This window comes from Schistocerca serialis, chromosome 9, assembly GCF_023864345.2.
Source record: "Schistocerca serialis cubense isolate TAMUIC-IGC-003099 chromosome 9, iqSchSeri2.2, whole genome shotgun sequence".
NCBI classification, from domain to species: domain Eukaryota; kingdom Metazoa; phylum Arthropoda; class Insecta; order Orthoptera; family Acrididae; genus Schistocerca; species Schistocerca serialis.
In genome coordinates, this window is record NC_064646.1 from 395,004,746 (window position 1) to 395,021,394 (window position 16,649).

General features: G+C 43.1%; 1 non-coding gene across 1 annotated transcript; it reads right to left on the reverse strand.

Moving 5' to 3' along the window:
- Positions 1-12,983: 12,983 nt before the first annotated feature.
- On the reverse strand, positions 12,984-13,056 carry Trnav-cac (transfer RNA valine (anticodon CAC)). The gene has a single exon. It is a non-coding gene; the product is annotated as a tRNA-Val (tRNA).
- Between the last annotated feature and the right edge of the window lie 3,593 nt (positions 13,057-16,649).

The window sequence follows — 16,649 nt, forward strand, 5'->3', positions numbered from 1 at the left end:
AGCTGTGTTGACAGTTCGAGCAGCGCGGTCTATTGCCCGACGAATTTGTAGCAGTTCTGAAGCAAATGCCGTGAAGAGTTTCCTTCTGTTTAGAAATCGACTTGAACTCACGTGGGCTTAAATGAGGGGAGTGCAGTAGCTGCCGGCCGGTGTGGCCGTGCGGTTCTAAGCGCTTCAGTTTGGAACCGCGTGACCGCTACGGTCGCAGGTTCGAATCGTGCCTCGGGCATGGATGTGTGTGATGTCCTTAGGTTAGTTAGGTTTAAGTAGTTCTAAGTTCTAGGGGACTGATGACCACAGATGTTAAGTCCCATAGTGCTCAGAGCCATTTGAACACTTCACGACATTCGCTTCAGAACTGCTACAAGTTCGTCGGGCAATAGAGAGCGCCGCTCGAACTGTCAACACAACTGGCACTGTTAAGAGTATCCTACGATTTCCACATCGCTGGCAATGGGCTACACACAATGCTGGTGACTACTTTAAAGGTCAGTAAAACTTTGAAACACGTATCTGTTTTGTACGAGCTGTAAATAAATACACTCATGCTCATAAATTAAGGATAATGCTGATACATGGTGAAACAACACTCTGGTGGGTGGTTTGCGGGTGTAAATCACCTCGGCGTATGACCATGCGGTGCATCTGACCTGCGATCTTCGCACGGTGGCGCTGGCAGCAGTCTACATACGCAGAGGTGTGCTGGTGCATGTCAAAGTACGGTGCAGCGAGTAAGTGTGCATACGTTTTCAGACGTGCTAATGGTGACTGTGTGTTAAAAATGGCTCAAACAACATATATTGATGACGACATGACGGGTAGAATACTAGGGCGACTGGAGGCTGGTCAAACAAGCAGTCGTAGCACGGCCGCTCCGTGTGACACAAAGTGTGATCTCAAGAATATGGCAACGATTCCAGCAGACAGGAAACCTGTCCAGGCGCTACAGAACGGGACGTCCACAATGTACAACAGCCTCGCTCGGGACCTTACCGCAGCCACTGTAACAGTTGTCTCCAGACACACAGGCTACAGACGACTGAACAGACCTGGTTTATTCGCCCAGAGACCTGCAAGGTGCATTCCACTGACCCTTGGTCACAGGAGAACCCGCAAAGCCTGATGTCAAGAACACAGTACATGGTCATTGTAACAGTGGTCCCAGGTTATGTTCACGGACGACTCCAGGTATGGTCTGAACACTGATTCTCTCCGGGTTTTCATCTGGCGTGAACCAGGAACCAGATACCAACCCCTTAATGTCCTTGAAAGGGGTCTGTATGGAGGTCGGGATTTGATGATTAGGGGTGGTATTATGATTGGTGCACGTACACCCCTGCATGTCTTTGAAAGAGGAACTGTAACAGGTCAGGCGTATCGCGACGTCATTTTGGTCCGCCTTTTCGGGGGTGCAGTGGGTCCCACCTTCCTCCTTATGGATGATAACGCACGGCCCCACCGGGCTGCCATCGTGGAGGAGTACCTTGAAACAGAAGATATCAGGCGAATGGAGTGGCCTGCCTGTTCTCCAGACCTAAACCCCATCGAGCACGTCTGGGATGCTCTCAGTCGACGTATTGCTGCACGTCTTCAAAGCCCTACGACACTTCAGGAGCTCCGACAGGCCTGGTGCAAGAATGGGAGGCTATACCCGAGCAGTTGCTCGACCACCTGATCCAGAGTAACCCAACCTGTTGTGCGGCCTGTGTACGTGTGCATGATGATTATATCCGAAATTGATGTCGGGGTACATGCGCAGGAAACAGTGGCGTTTTGTAGGACATGTGTTTCGGGGCGGTTTTCTCAACTTATCACCAATACCGTGGACTTACGTACTTGTGTCGTGTTTGTTCCCTATGTGCCTATGCTATTAGCGCCAGTTCTGTGTAGTACCATGTTGCGTGGCACCACATTCTGCAATTATCCTTAATTTATGAGCATGAGTGTAGTTGCCACTATTAAAGTTCCAACTCTCGTACATAATGGATGTACGAGTAGAGGCCGTAGACGCATGGTTGACGACATCTGGAATTTAGGGTCTGGACGTGAGTCGTACACGGGTAGCCAAATGGCCAGGCGACCGCTCGCGATAAGCGGGAAATCCGGGTTCGTGTCCCAGCCAGGCACAGATTTTCATTGTCATCATTCCATTCTACAGGTGATGGTTCCCTCATTCGCAATTGCGAATGCATTTCTTGCGATGATGACAGCCGCCTCACTCAGCGACTGACCGTGCTTTTGTTCACTGCTATGCCTCCGTTGACGTGCTGCAAGAGCCTATGAATATCTGTAATGCTCTGGTTTTCCATCAAAATAAAGTCTGTGACAGCTCTCCACTTGGAACGCATATATTTTACAGACGCCATTTTGAAGACTACGTATAGCGCCACCTTCTATCGGAACTTTTTGAAACTATAGACAGTGAACCGGGAATATTCCACAACGTCGCACAGCAATTTCCGCATTTTTTCAACCGAAATTGGCCGAGAAAAAAAAGTTTTGCATTACTTATTGAACGCTCCTCGTAATCAAATAATCATATTTCGCTGCGTTACCTGCGGACAGAAGTCATAACTGGCCAACATTTCATGAGCATTTGTGTATTCCACTACATGCAAATCCAATAGAACCGTTCCGCTAGAGGAGCAATAATTATTTGTAAAAATTTTTTTTTACGTAACACTTTGCGGGGTATTTGCGAGATCTTGTGAGTGGGTGTGTCTTATTAAGGGCCGGCCGGTGTGGCCGTGCGGTTCTAGGCGCTTCAGTCTGGAACCGCGTGACCGCTACGGTCGCAGGTTCGAATCCTGCTTCGGGCTTGGATGTGTGTGATGTCCTTAGGTTAGTTAAGTTTAAGTAGTTCTAAGTTCTAGGGGACTGATGACAACAGATGTTAAGTCCCATAGTGCTCAGAGCCATTTGAACCATTTTTTTCTTATTAAGAACATGCAGATATAGAACCCCGAATCCTGCAGCGCCGTATAGTGCAAGTGAATTGTGAGTCACTACGAAAATTCTTCCATGTGTAAGCCTACAGGAAACTTCGTTCTACCTAACATAGGTCAGCGTCTACAGTATCCCTATTAAAAAATTATGTATATCAATGCCTAAACATGTGCCAGCAGAGAAAGGTAATTACCATGGGTATGCAAGTGCGATCACAAAAAATGCGATGTTTTCCGTAAAAAAGTAGGAAAAAGTTGAAATCATCATAATGACGAGGAAGGCTGCGTCTGAGTTGTAGTCACCGGTCGCGGTTTACTTGTCGTCTGGCGGCATGTTACGCAACTCGTCCAAGTCCAATAGGTGTGAAAGGAACCCTCATTAACACGTGTTTGTTATGCGACCAACAGGCGTATCACTGACGTGGTTCTACGCCACACCGTCCTCTTGTTAGCTTCTGCCAACAGGAATAACAGCAGAAACCCTTCACTGATATAGCGCTAAAAGATAATATTTTGACGTATTTCCAGACACCGTGTCTCATTCGTTAGAAAACATGATCTTTCGGTAGAGGGAAAACATCACATAAACATATCGTGCACACACAAAAACAAAGCTAAGTAACTTAACGTTGCAGACAAAATTTTTTAAAAAGGGAATGACCTACTTAGAACTGATACATAATGGAACTATGTTCCAATTTGCAATACTACCTACAATGCTGTCATGTGCATTTAAATCTTACTAGTAAGTTACTATGTTTACGTTGGTGTTGTCAACACCTCTTTTAATTCTTAGAATGCTATTGTATAATTTTCCATATAAAATCCAATATGACGTAGACCTAATCCGTCAGATGGTTCAACTGGCTCTGAGCACTATGGGACTTAACTGCTGAGGTCATCAGTCCCCTAAAACTTAGAACTACTTAAACCTAACTAACCTAAGGACATCACACACATTCATGCCCGAGGCAGGATTCGAACCTGCGACCGTAGTGGTCTCGCGGTCCGTCAGATGTAATTGATTAAATGGTACTAGCTATTCATTCTCACGAGATAATGAGTACTATCGACAGGTTGTCTCCAATTGTTCCCATATTTTTGTATTTCTAGAAGCCTCACAAGCGTCTTCAGATAAAATTGCGAGACTATGGAGTACCATGTCATATGTGCGACTGAATTCGTGATTTTCTGTCAGAAATGTCACAATTCGAAGTGACGGAAAGTCATTGAGTAGAACAGAAGGAATACCTGGCATTCTCCAAGGCAGTTACATAGGTCATCTGCTGTTCTTAATCTACATAAACGATTTGGGAGAAGTTCTGAGCAGCCCTCTTAGATTGTTTGCAGAAAATCAAAACCAACCGCAGAATGACTTAGACAAGATAACTGTATGGTACGTAAAGTGGCAAGTAATTCTAAATAATGAAAAGCGTGAGGTCATTCACATGTGTACCAAAAAGCAATCTGTTAAATTTCGGTTACACGATAAATCACACAAATATAAAACCTGTCGATGCAGCTAAGTACGTAGGGATAATAATTACGAACATCTTAAATTGGAACATTTGTACAGAAAACGTTGTGCGTTGAATGGAATCCTTGCCAGCTGGGATTGACAGAAGACATACAAAAATTTCAAAGTAGAGCAGCCCGTTTTGTATTATCACGAAACTGGGAAGACTGTGTCCCGGATATGATACGCGAGTTGAAGACAAAGGCGTTCTTCGTTGCAGCAAGATCACGAAATTCCAATCGCCAACTTTCTCCTCCGAATGCAAAAATATTTTGTTGATGCTCATGTACGTTGCTACTTTTGTGCATCATTTCTACCGTAGCACCTGATCGGTACGTGGAGTAGAAGTTGGTGGTACTAATGTGGGAGACTGAGAAAGACTTGTCTGACGTGTGTATATCTACTTCCATTTAAGTCTCTTAATAGCAATATACAATCGATGTTCTTGTGCGCAGCATTGCCAAAGTACGTTTCGGATTACCGGTATATAAGTTGCATAGGGCTCCTTGTATAATTAATACTAAAAATCGGAAATTTCAATTTTCGATGTTCGCGAATTAATATTATGAAGACAACTGGTTAAAGTGTAGGGTTCGGAATATACTTTGTTTATTTGACATATTCGTAAAATGCAATACATTAAAGAAAGAGAACTGGTTTAAAGTGTTTGGGATATTCTTTATTTATGTATTATATTTGGTTCAAATGGCTCTGAGCACTATGGGACTTAACATCTGAAGTCATCAGTCCCCTAGAACTTAGAACTACTTAAACCTAACTAACCTAAGGACATCACACACATCCATGCCTGAGGCAGGATTCGAACCTGCGACCGTGGTGTTCGCGCGGTCCCAGACTGAAGCGCCTAGAACAGCTCGGCATTATATTTGTAAAATGCAATAGATTAAGGAATGAATTACGAAAACATAATTATAAAATGAAATGAAACATATAATCTCGACGGACGACAGAAGGAAGGTAAGAGCGGCAAACACTTTTCCCAACATTAGTCTCAAAATCGAATTAATAATGAAGTAAAAAAACTATAATTTGTAAAATTTAGATAAGATATTGCCTGAAATCAGAAGCTCCCAACCATTTGGTCTGGCTTACTGCCAACGTGTTTGTAGAGATGTAAAGGGTGTGGAATATTAATGTAGCGTTAAAATTAACAGCCATTTTGTCTCAGTTGCTACTTCAATTACGCTTTATCACACTTATAAGAAAAAACAGTTTTCTTTTTTGTTACAGTGTACGTTATGTGTAGTGAAATGTTTAAATGTGACCTATCAACTGAGGAAATCTGTGCTACATGCATCTAGTACATCGAGAAGAAAAAATGGATACCTAAAGGCGGCCGCTGTGGCCGAGCGGTTCTAGAAGCTTCAGTTCGGAACTACGTGACTGCTACGGTCGCAGGTTCGAATCCTGCCTCGGGCATGGATGTGTGTGATGTCTTTAGGTTAATTATGTTTAAGTAGTTCTAAGTTTTAGGGGACTGATGACCTCAGAAGTTAAGTCCCATAGTACTCAGAGCCATTTGAACCATTTGATAGCGATATGCACATATACAGATGGCGGTAATTTGGTGTACAGGCGGTATAAAAGGGCAGTGCATTAGCGATTCGTGTAAAAAGGGTTCGGACGTGGCAGTGGCCATACGACGGGAATTAACAGACTATGAACGAGAAATGGTAGTTGGAGATGGACACATGGCACATTCCATTACGTAAGTAGTTAGGGAATTCAGTATCCACTGTGTCAAGTGTGTGTCGAGAATACCACATTTCAGGCATTACCTCTCACCACAGACAACAGCAAAAAAATGGTTCATATGGCTTTGAGTACTACGGGACTTAACATCTGAGGTCATCAGTCCCCTAGACTTAGAACTAGTAAAACCTAACGAACCTAAGGACATCACACACATCCATGCCTGAGGCAGGATTCGAACCTGCGACCGTAGCAGTCGCGCGGTTCCGTTATTGAAGCGGCTAGTACCGGCCGGCCACAAACAACACATTGGCGACCGCTTTCACTTAACGACCGAGAGCGTTGGCGTTTGCATAGAATTGTCGATGCTAACAGACAAGCAAAACTTCGTGAAATAACTGCAGAAATCAATGTTGGGACGAATGATTAACGTGTCCGTTAGGACAGTGCGGCGAAACGTGGCTTTAATGGGCTATGGCAGCGGACGACCGACGCCAGTACCTTTGCTAACAGCACGACGTCGCCTGCAGCGCCTCTCCTGGGCTTGTGACCATATCTGTGGGACATTAGACGACTGGAAAGCGGTGACCTGGTCACATGAGTCCGGATTTCAGTTGTAGGAGCTGATGGTAGTGTTCGAGTGTGGCGCAGTCCCCGTTGTCAACAAGGCACTGTGCAAGCTGGTGGTTGTTCCATAATGGTGTACGCTGTGTTTATATGGACTGGACTAGGTTCTCTGGTCCAAATGAAACGATCGTTGACTGGAAATGGTGATGTTCAGCTACTTGGAGATCATTTGGTGCCGTTCATGGACTTCACTTTTCCAAATAACGATGGAATTTTTACAGATGACAATGCGCCCTGTCACTGGGCCACAATTGTTCGCATTTGGTTTGAAGGACATTCTGAACAATTCGAGCACCCGACATGAATCCCACCAGACATTTATGGGACACCATTGATGAACAAAATGCTGCACTGGTAACAGTTTCGCAGTTGTGGGCGGCTATAGGGACAGCAGACTCCGTCACTACGTCTGGAGACAGGAGATCCGACACTCTACTATCTGGTTCAAAAAAATGGCTCTGAGCACTACGGGACTCAACTGCTGAGGTCATAAGTCCCCTAGAACTTAGAACTACTTAAACCTAACTAACCTAAGGACATCACACACATCCACGCCCGAGGCAGGAATCGAACCTGCGACCGTAGCGGTCGCGCGGTTCCAGACTGTAGCGCCTAGAACCGCTCGGCCACTCCCGCCGGCCACTATCTGGTATCCCACTAGTTTAGTCATCTCAATGTAATGTAAAGGGTCGAATGAGCGGTGGAGGTGTACGTAATGTGGAAGGGTTCGTGGCTAGGTAAGGTTCTGGAGTTCAGATAAGCATAACTGAAAGAACACTGGACCGGATTACTAAGAGAGAAAAGGTGGTGAGGGAAGTAGGGCCCTACTGTGGGTAGGGATAGGTGTACCTTAGCTCTTGTAGGATTGATAGATGACTGAGGATGGGAGCGCAATTAGATGGGGACACAGTGGGAAAAGGTTACATTTCGAAACCATCACTACAAACTCGGGCTTCATACTGAAATCGGTAGCAGCTTTTAACCACACATTCGCAGTTATCCCGGAAACAGCGCGTCCATGGGACGCATTTACTTCCGTTACCGCATACTTCAACCTCTGTATCAATTTTCGCTGCTTTCGCCCCTGCGCCGCGCGGTAGGCAGTAAAATGTATCACCACCACAAACCCCGCTCCGCCAGAAGCTGTTACGTGCGGCAGTTGGACGGCCTGCGTAGCAGTAAACACTGCCCCATTAGAAAGCACGCTATAGCCACCTACAGCAGAACCGCCCTGCGTGAGAGAGCTGACCTGAGTTCAGCATGTGCGCAGCAACACAGCCGTTCGACGCTGGAGAAATGGGAGAAGGTCACCGGAATGATCAGTCGCGGTGTAAGGGTACGAGTACTTCCAGAACTACATGAGGAAATGCACTCTACTGCCCAACAGGGCATAGGAATTTGCACAGAGACCCCCTGTACGTCCGCCACTGTCTCTCACTAGCGAACTATGCAGAAAACTTCTATCTGATCGTGTGGATCCGTTTGTACGCCTCCAGCATCTCGCAGAAAGTCAGTGCACCATCCCATCGCTCTCGAAATACATCATATGAAGAACACATTTGTAACGCCTGCCAGATAACAAGACTGCAGTTTGATTGGGTATGTACAGTGAAGAAAAACTGCCGCACTTGGCCATCCGTATGCGATTCCTCGTCCCAATTCAAGACAAAGTGTATCTAGCAAAACCCAGTGCCACCAATAAGTTTAATATAAATGCAGTTTAAAAAACGAGGCTCCAGCAATGCTGCTACTGCGTGCAGCATGGCCAAGAACAGGGTACATGAAGTCTGCGATGTCCCGGAGATGTCCATTACCTCAGTGACAGCGATGTCAAATCGAGGGAAATTTCCCACAAACAAATAAGCAGAAATTTGGTCTTTTGGGAAAAAGGGATAAAGAAGGAATAATTTCAGAAAATGTGGAAATTTTGAAATAATTAGCCAAATAAGTAAACTAAGAAAAAATATTCAAATGTGTATCCATATTAAAAACAAATGCTATGGTTCTCGAATCAGCTACCAGTGAGTTCACTGCCAGAGATTTCCCCATTTATAGAACCCGATATCCCCCGCTACCAGCGAGCTCACTGTCAGGGATTTCCCCGTTTATACAATCTGACATCTCCTGCATCCGACGAGATCATTGCCAGGGATTCCCCCGTTTATAGAACCCGATACCCGTTGCTACTATTCAGCACACTTCCACGGATTCCCCTGTTTGTAGCAGCTACCACGCGAAAGAGCAGCCTTAGTGCGTCAGTTTCCCATGCAGCTGAGTTTTCTGTCTCAGTGAAAGTGTACCTAAACAGTAAAATCTGGATATATTAACATTTCAAAATTACACATGATAAATGTGTAAAATGAGTGACATAAGAAGAACTCCCAAAAAGAAAAGAAGAGTTCGTGGTGAATTAATGTCAGAAGAAGACAGTGAGAAAGTTCGGAGAAAGTAGAAATTTTAAGACCAGTGGCTAAGAGAACTTACTTTTAACGGATGGTTAAGACAAATTCCAGGCAATGAATTCAAATGTACATGTGCTGTATGAAACGTGGATATGCTTTGTGGAAAAAGTGAGCTACACAAGCACGCTCAAAGTCAGAAACGTATCAAGTTAGTCAAAACTTTCATGGGCACTCCGTCCATAAGTGGATGCTTATCCAGAACAGAAATAAGTGAAATTGCACGTAACAGAGGAGTCAAAGAAGCTGAGATTTACTGGCAGCTTTTTTTTTTTTGCAGAACATAATGTTACATTCCAGGTTGTTTACCCCAATTCCCTTTGGTGAAAGATGTATTTTCTGATTCTAAGACTGCCCAGAACATTCAAATGATGTACAACACCATAAAAGAAATTGATGCCAAAGTAGAAACAGATGAAATTGTAGAACATATCAAAGCTACGCCCTTTTCAGTGTTATTGGATGAAACTTCAGACATTAGCTTGCTTAAATCCCTATTTGTTCTGGTCAAGTATGTTTCTCCAGATTCGGTAGGATCAGAACGCAACTTCTATAACTCAGAGATTGCTCTGAAGATAGAGAATCTTTGCTTGCAAAGGCCATTCGAGTAACGAATATTGTAGGCATTTCGTGTGATGGTGCCTTGGACGCAGTTGCCACCAATATCCAGAAACTGTGGGCTTCAATAGAGTTGCCATGGATATCAGACTGACTACCCAACAGACGTTACACTTGCAATCGCCGGATATCCACAATCGACATTACTTTGTGGTTAAAAGTTAAAGGTCATAGTCGATAGTAATTAATACTGTTGTTTAAGTCACTATTATTAGCCATTCGGGACGGAATGCCCCTGTGTTGGCTTGAATACGTAGCGAGCTGGAGACGGTAGATGCTTTGTTAACATCTGCAAGGGCTACAGATGGCTACTAGCGACATGGAGATATTCCTGATTTTTGCGCAGCTACACGGATATCCTGCCAGCTGCCATTGCGTCCGAGTCATTCTTGTTTCGTCTTCAGTGACAGAGCTCATTTACGCAATTACCAAAACTACTGCAAAGTAACATGAATGCCGCATTGGTACACTCTCTCCACTGAAATCTTCACATCACGGTCTTGCATATGTATCACATACCTCGCAATTTTCTATATGAAATGAGTGATACTATCAGTGTACCTCTTAAATTTATTTATCAGTACAGAATGCAGCGCATAGTAGAGTGAGAAGCATAGCACGTTAACATGATTTAATATGATAGTGAATTAACGTATATCTGAATAACCAACTATATGGCTAAATTCAACACAGTTCAAGATGCGATGACTTGTAACATGATTTCACTGAACTTCCTAATGTTGAGGAAGTATTCTGGAGAAAAATTCACCTTCGTAATTATAACAGAAAGTCATAACTTAAGAAAAACATCAAGAACATGACAGAATATATTGTATTAAAATATGATCATGATCAGTCCAATGTTCTTAGTCAATGGAATGTGCATTACAGGGTCCCACTTCAGATGTCGAAAATTTTGGTCTGCCCTCGGAGCTTAAGTAACTGGTTATAGTGGTTTACAATATTTTAAATATTCTCAGATGAGGAAAAAAGGCTTATAGCCGCGGATAAGTAGCTTACGGATACGGTACAATATCATTTTTCTTATCCACACAGATGTTTTACCCCCCAACACTTCCTACGTCTCCTGAAGTCCGTTCTCTACCACGACCCATTGATGCTTTCATAAAGGTGAAATGGGGTGCTATACACCCCATAGGACGTGTCTGTAATTGAAAACTACTATTTCGAACTTGGTGTTGTATTACTCTACCACTTACAAAAAATATACTCAACCAGTGAACTCCATAAAATCTATCTTCTTCTATAATTTCCTCCCGATCTAGAATCCTGATATTCTATTTCGTCCACATCGGCTCATTTCCCCAACTTTACATTACTCCTTCCAAAAATTTCCACAAAGGCCCTTTAATCTCATCCTCTGCATGACCATATTATCAGACCAGGTATAGGCTTATATCCATAACTCCCAATTTAACAGATCCGTCATTTTCACTCCATGTCGGTATTTCTCTGCATTTTCAAAACCTTGACCAGGGTACTTTCCCAATATACAACATCCGCATCTTCTGCGAAGTAATTCCTCACGTAACACCAATATCACTTTCACCTGTCTATGAAACTCTCAGATATCCTACATATTTCCCTCCATATTTAAAGAATCCAACTCCCTCTTCCGTATTTACTTCCCACACTTTTAATACAGGCCGTCTTCATAAAAACATTCGATGACCATCATGACATATAAGGGACGTTCAAAAAGAAACGAGCCGGAGGTGTAATTACAGAAACCAGTACCAGTACGTTAGAAGTACTGACCCTGGCTGTTGAAATACTTGTCCCACTGTGACACAAGGCGGTGAATGGCTGTCTCATAACTTTCCCGGGGGTGCAATGTCAACCAGTTCCGCACGTACAGCTTCATCCGAGGTGAATCGCTTGCCCCTATGCTGACGTTCTTCTTCGACCAAGATGGTTCCCTTTTGATTCACTTCCTGCAGCAAGGGACAACAGTGAATGCCCAGGGTTACTCGTAAAACTTGACCGCCCATCGCCAAGCGATCAAATCGAAACGACCAGGCAACATCACCCATGGGGTCATTCTGCTCCACGACAATGCAAAGCCCCATACGGCCAACAAAGTCGTTGACTCCTGCAGAAATTCAAATGGGAGGTTCTCGGCCGCCCTCCATACAGTCAGGACCACTCTCCCTGTGATTACGCCATTTTTGGTCCCCCTTAAAAAGGCTCTAAGGGTCAAACGATTCACCTCGGACAACGAGGTCCAGCTGTACATGTGGAACTGGTTAACATAGCAGCCCCGGGAATTTAATGAGACAGCCATTCACCGCCTTATGTCACAATGGGACGAGTGTCTCAACAGCCAGTGTCAATACTTCCAACATACAGGTACTAGTTTCTGTAATTATGCCTCCGGCTCACTTCTTTTTGAACGCCCCTTGTAATACATCAAGACTACGTGTAAACTAATGAAATTAACCATTGCAGCCATAGCTGTAGTCCACGTAATTAAGTCTCGATTTACGTTTAGTTAAAGACACATTCTTGAAGCGTCCTATAACATCAGTTACAATACTTCCAGTCGTGTTGCATTGTGTAATTTGCCTTTGACAGTTCGTCACAAGGTGCAGCATATCTTCAAGTAAATGCTAAGGATATTGTTATAAGCATGACATCTACTCCACATGCTTTCATATTTTCGCATCACTTGAAGAGTCCAAAAATGTATAGTACATATGCTGTAACAGTATATGAAGACATCGCCAAGAAAACTTTTCCGACGCATAATACAGAAGAGCAAACGGCTACGGATGAGGTCCCACTCAAATACTTCCATCACTCGTTTTCAGCATACTGACCTGGGCAGCAACAGATAACTGTCTGTCACTGGAGACGGTTCATGCTTTCATTTTTCTACACAAGCGATTGCATGTGGAAACTAATCACCATTTTCGTTCTTGTCTCTGCACTGTGATATAAAAAGTGTGTATACTGACATGGATTTACAATCTCAATAGGTGTTTCAGCACCTATGAAACAGAGCTGTCATTTTCGAGAGTAGAAGCATTCACTGAAAACCATTAGGAGCATTCACCGAGAACCGTCAGTGAAGTTAAAAATTTTTGTTTCCGCCCGGGATCGAACCGGGGACCTTGCGCGTGTGAGGCGCACGTGATAACCACTACACTACGGAAACGCCGTGTGTATTCATGGCTTTTATTACATTCAAAGAGGAAACACTTGACTGCTAAATTTTTCCTTTAATGAAATTTTAAATCATTTTCACAGTAAACTTTTTCTACGCGGGTAAATGAGCACAATCGATTTAGTACAAATTTTCCATTTCAATAAAAGGAGTGTTTTATAAATTCCGGGGTTGGTTGGTGAGCGTGCCGGCTTTAATTACTAGGCAGTGATCTCCAACGGTTGACCTGAAACTAAATGCATTCTTTCAAGTACGGTATTGGTATGCTTAATGAAGCCAGTTCTAATAGTGTGAAATATACGATGACGAAAAAAGCAATGGAAAATGCAGTGATGAGATTAAAAGAAACGAAACTGAACGCGACGTACGCTAGATCCTAACTGCACAACATTTCTACAATATCAGCTAACACAATGCTCCAGTCAAAACTGACTATTAGTAACAGATTTTGTTAATGATTTCGTACGAGTAGTGACATGTTTTCTAAAAAAACTTAAGTAAATAATATTTATAGTTCAAGTTCAACAAAAAGAGTATTTCGTTTCGAACTATGCAAAATTGCCACGAGTGATGCGTAATACAAATCTAATACAGGCGCAGATTCTGACTTCCATTCTGCTGGGGAGCACAGTTGATTCATGACTGGATAGTTGTCAAAATCTGTTTCACATTTGCCGTCTGTTGGTCAGAGAGTGATAGCTAAACCCGCTCCAGTTTTTCTACGCGGGTCGTTTGATAACTCTGGTAAATTTCTATGAAAGAATGGTACATACTTGTTGCGCCTAAGTGGTTGGTAAGCTTCATTATTCGAAGGATCCTGCGAAGAATTTCAACAATGTACAGCGTACAATTCATTGCTGAAAGCAGCCTGGATTGGTCAGTGTGTCGAGTGCGATTGAGTATGGAGAAAACCGAGTTTCGTTATTAAACATTTTCATTTGAAGGTTTGGACCGTCGCAACAATCAAAACAGAACTGGGAGAATTTCACGAGGAATCCGCACCATCACTGAAGACGATTTACTTTAGGATTAATTAACTGAAACGTGGTCGGACAAATGCCGAGAAGGCTAGCGCGCTCCGGTCGTCTGCAGAATAAAAATTCGTAAGTTTGCTGAGTCTGTAGGCGTTCAACTGCTCGTGTGCACAATATCCTGCACAGAGAACTGGCGATGAAGGTGCGATTGCCGTGATCGCTCACAGTTAGCCAAAAGCGCATCCGGCACAACATTTCAACACAATGTCTGGCAATATTTTCGCAATGCGCATAATGTTTTGCGCCTACTTGTGACTGTTGATGAAACTTGGATCCATCATTACTCACCCGAGTCAAAGCGGCAACCAAAACACTGGACAAAACCTGGTGAAAGGTCACCGAAGAACCAAAAGACCATTTTGTCAGCTGGTAAGATTATGGACACTTTTTTTTTTTGGGTTCCCAAGGAATAATCTTCATTGATTACTTGGAAAAAGACAGAATCATAGCTGTATCCTATTATGCTTTATCGTTTGCAAACTTGCATTGCCTGAAAGAAAGACCAAGACTGGCACGCAAAAAAGTGCACTTTCACCAGGACAATGCACCATCACACACATCAGCGCTAGCAATGGAGAGAGTGCACCAACTGGGCTTTGAATTTGTTCCTCATTCATCCTGTTCACCAGACTTACGTATATCTCAAAGGAGACTATATCGGGAGGTAAGGTGAGTTGTTAACGAAACCAAACTTTTTTTCCTCCTTTTTTACCAGACTTATCTTACCACCTTCGTAGCTTTTGTTCAGAAGGCTACTTTCGCGCAGTACATTATCCACGTCTACGGTTACTGCCCACCCCCCTCCATTATCCCATGTTTCAACCTGCCACAGATACCTAGGATTTTAATACTATAATGACAATAAAGTCAGTAAAATGTTTTAATATGATAATTTATTTCCGTCAGTGCTTACATCTTTGCTGTTGGATTATTTCAAAGATACTTTTCATATTAGTAATGTTGGTTAGACACAGACCGGCAACCTCAAAAAAAAAAATTCACCTATTCACTATTTTGACTGCAGTTTTGTCTCCAGGTTGTCACGATGGTATCCTGTATTAACCGCCATATAACGACCACAGAAGTCCAGATTATGCTTCAACTTCTACAAACATATTTCTTGGATTCCACAGCCGCTGCGAACTCGTGAAAGGTTACGAAAACTGTTTCCAAGGGTTTGAAAGTTTGTTGTTGTTGTGGTCTTCAGTCCTGAGACTGGTTTGATGCAGCTCTCCATGCTACTCTATCCTGTGCAAGCTTCTTCATCTCCCAGTACCTACTGCAACCTACATCCTTCTGAATCTGCTTAGTGTATTCATCTCTTGGTCTCTCTCTACGATTTTTACCCTCCAAGGTGCCCTCCAATGCTAAATTTGTGATCCCTTGATGCCTCAAAACATGTCCTACCAACCGATCCCTTCTTCTAGTCAAGTTGTGCCACAAACTTCTCTTCTCCCCAATCCTATTCAATACCTCCTCATTAGTTACGTGATCTACCCACCGTATCTTCAGCATTCTCCTGTAGCACCACATTTCGAAAGCTTCTATTCTCTTCTTGTCCAAACTAGTTATCGTCCATGTTTCACTTCCATACATGGCTACACTCCATACAAACACTTTCAGAAACGACTTCCTAACACTTAAATCTATACTCGATGTTAACAAATTTCTCTTCTTCAGAAACGATTTCCTTGCCATTGCCAGTCTACATTTTATATCCTCTCTACTTCGACCATCATCAGTTATTTTGCTCCCTAAATAGCAAAACTCCTTTACTACTTTAAGTGTCTCATTTCCTAATCTAATTCCCTCAGCATCACCCGACTTAATTTGACTACATTTCATTATCCTCGTTTTGCTTTTGTTGATGTTCATCTTATATCTTCCTTTAAAGACACTGTCCATTCCGTTCAACTGCTCTTCCAAGTCCTTTGCTGTCTCTGACAGAATTACAATGTCATCGGCGAACCTCAAAGTTTTTACTTCTTCTCCATGAATTTTAATACCTACTCCGAATTTTTCTTTTGTTTCCTTTACTGCTTGCTCAATATACAGATTGAATAACATTGGTGGTAGTCTACAACCCTGTCTCACTTCCTTCCCAACCACTGCTTCACTTTCATGCCCCTCGACTCTTACAACTGCCATCTGGTTTCTGTACAAATTGTAAATAGCCTTTCGCTCCCTGTATTTTACCCCTGCCACCTTCAGAATTTGAAAGAGAGTATTCCAGTAAACATTGTCAAAAGCTTTCTCTAAGTCTACAAATGCTAGAAACGTAGGTTTGCCTTTTCTTAATCTTTCTTCTAAGATAAGTCGTAAGGCCAGTATTGCCTCACGTGTTCCAACATTTCTACGGAATCCAAACTGATCTTCCCCGAGGTCGGCTTCTACCAGTTTTTCCATTCGGCTGTAAATAATTCGCGTTAGTATTTTGCAGCTGTGACTTATTAAACTGATAGTTCGGTAATTTTCACATCTGTCAACACCTTCTTTCTTTGGGATTGGAATTATTATATTCTTCTTGAAGTCTGAGGGAATTTCTCCTGT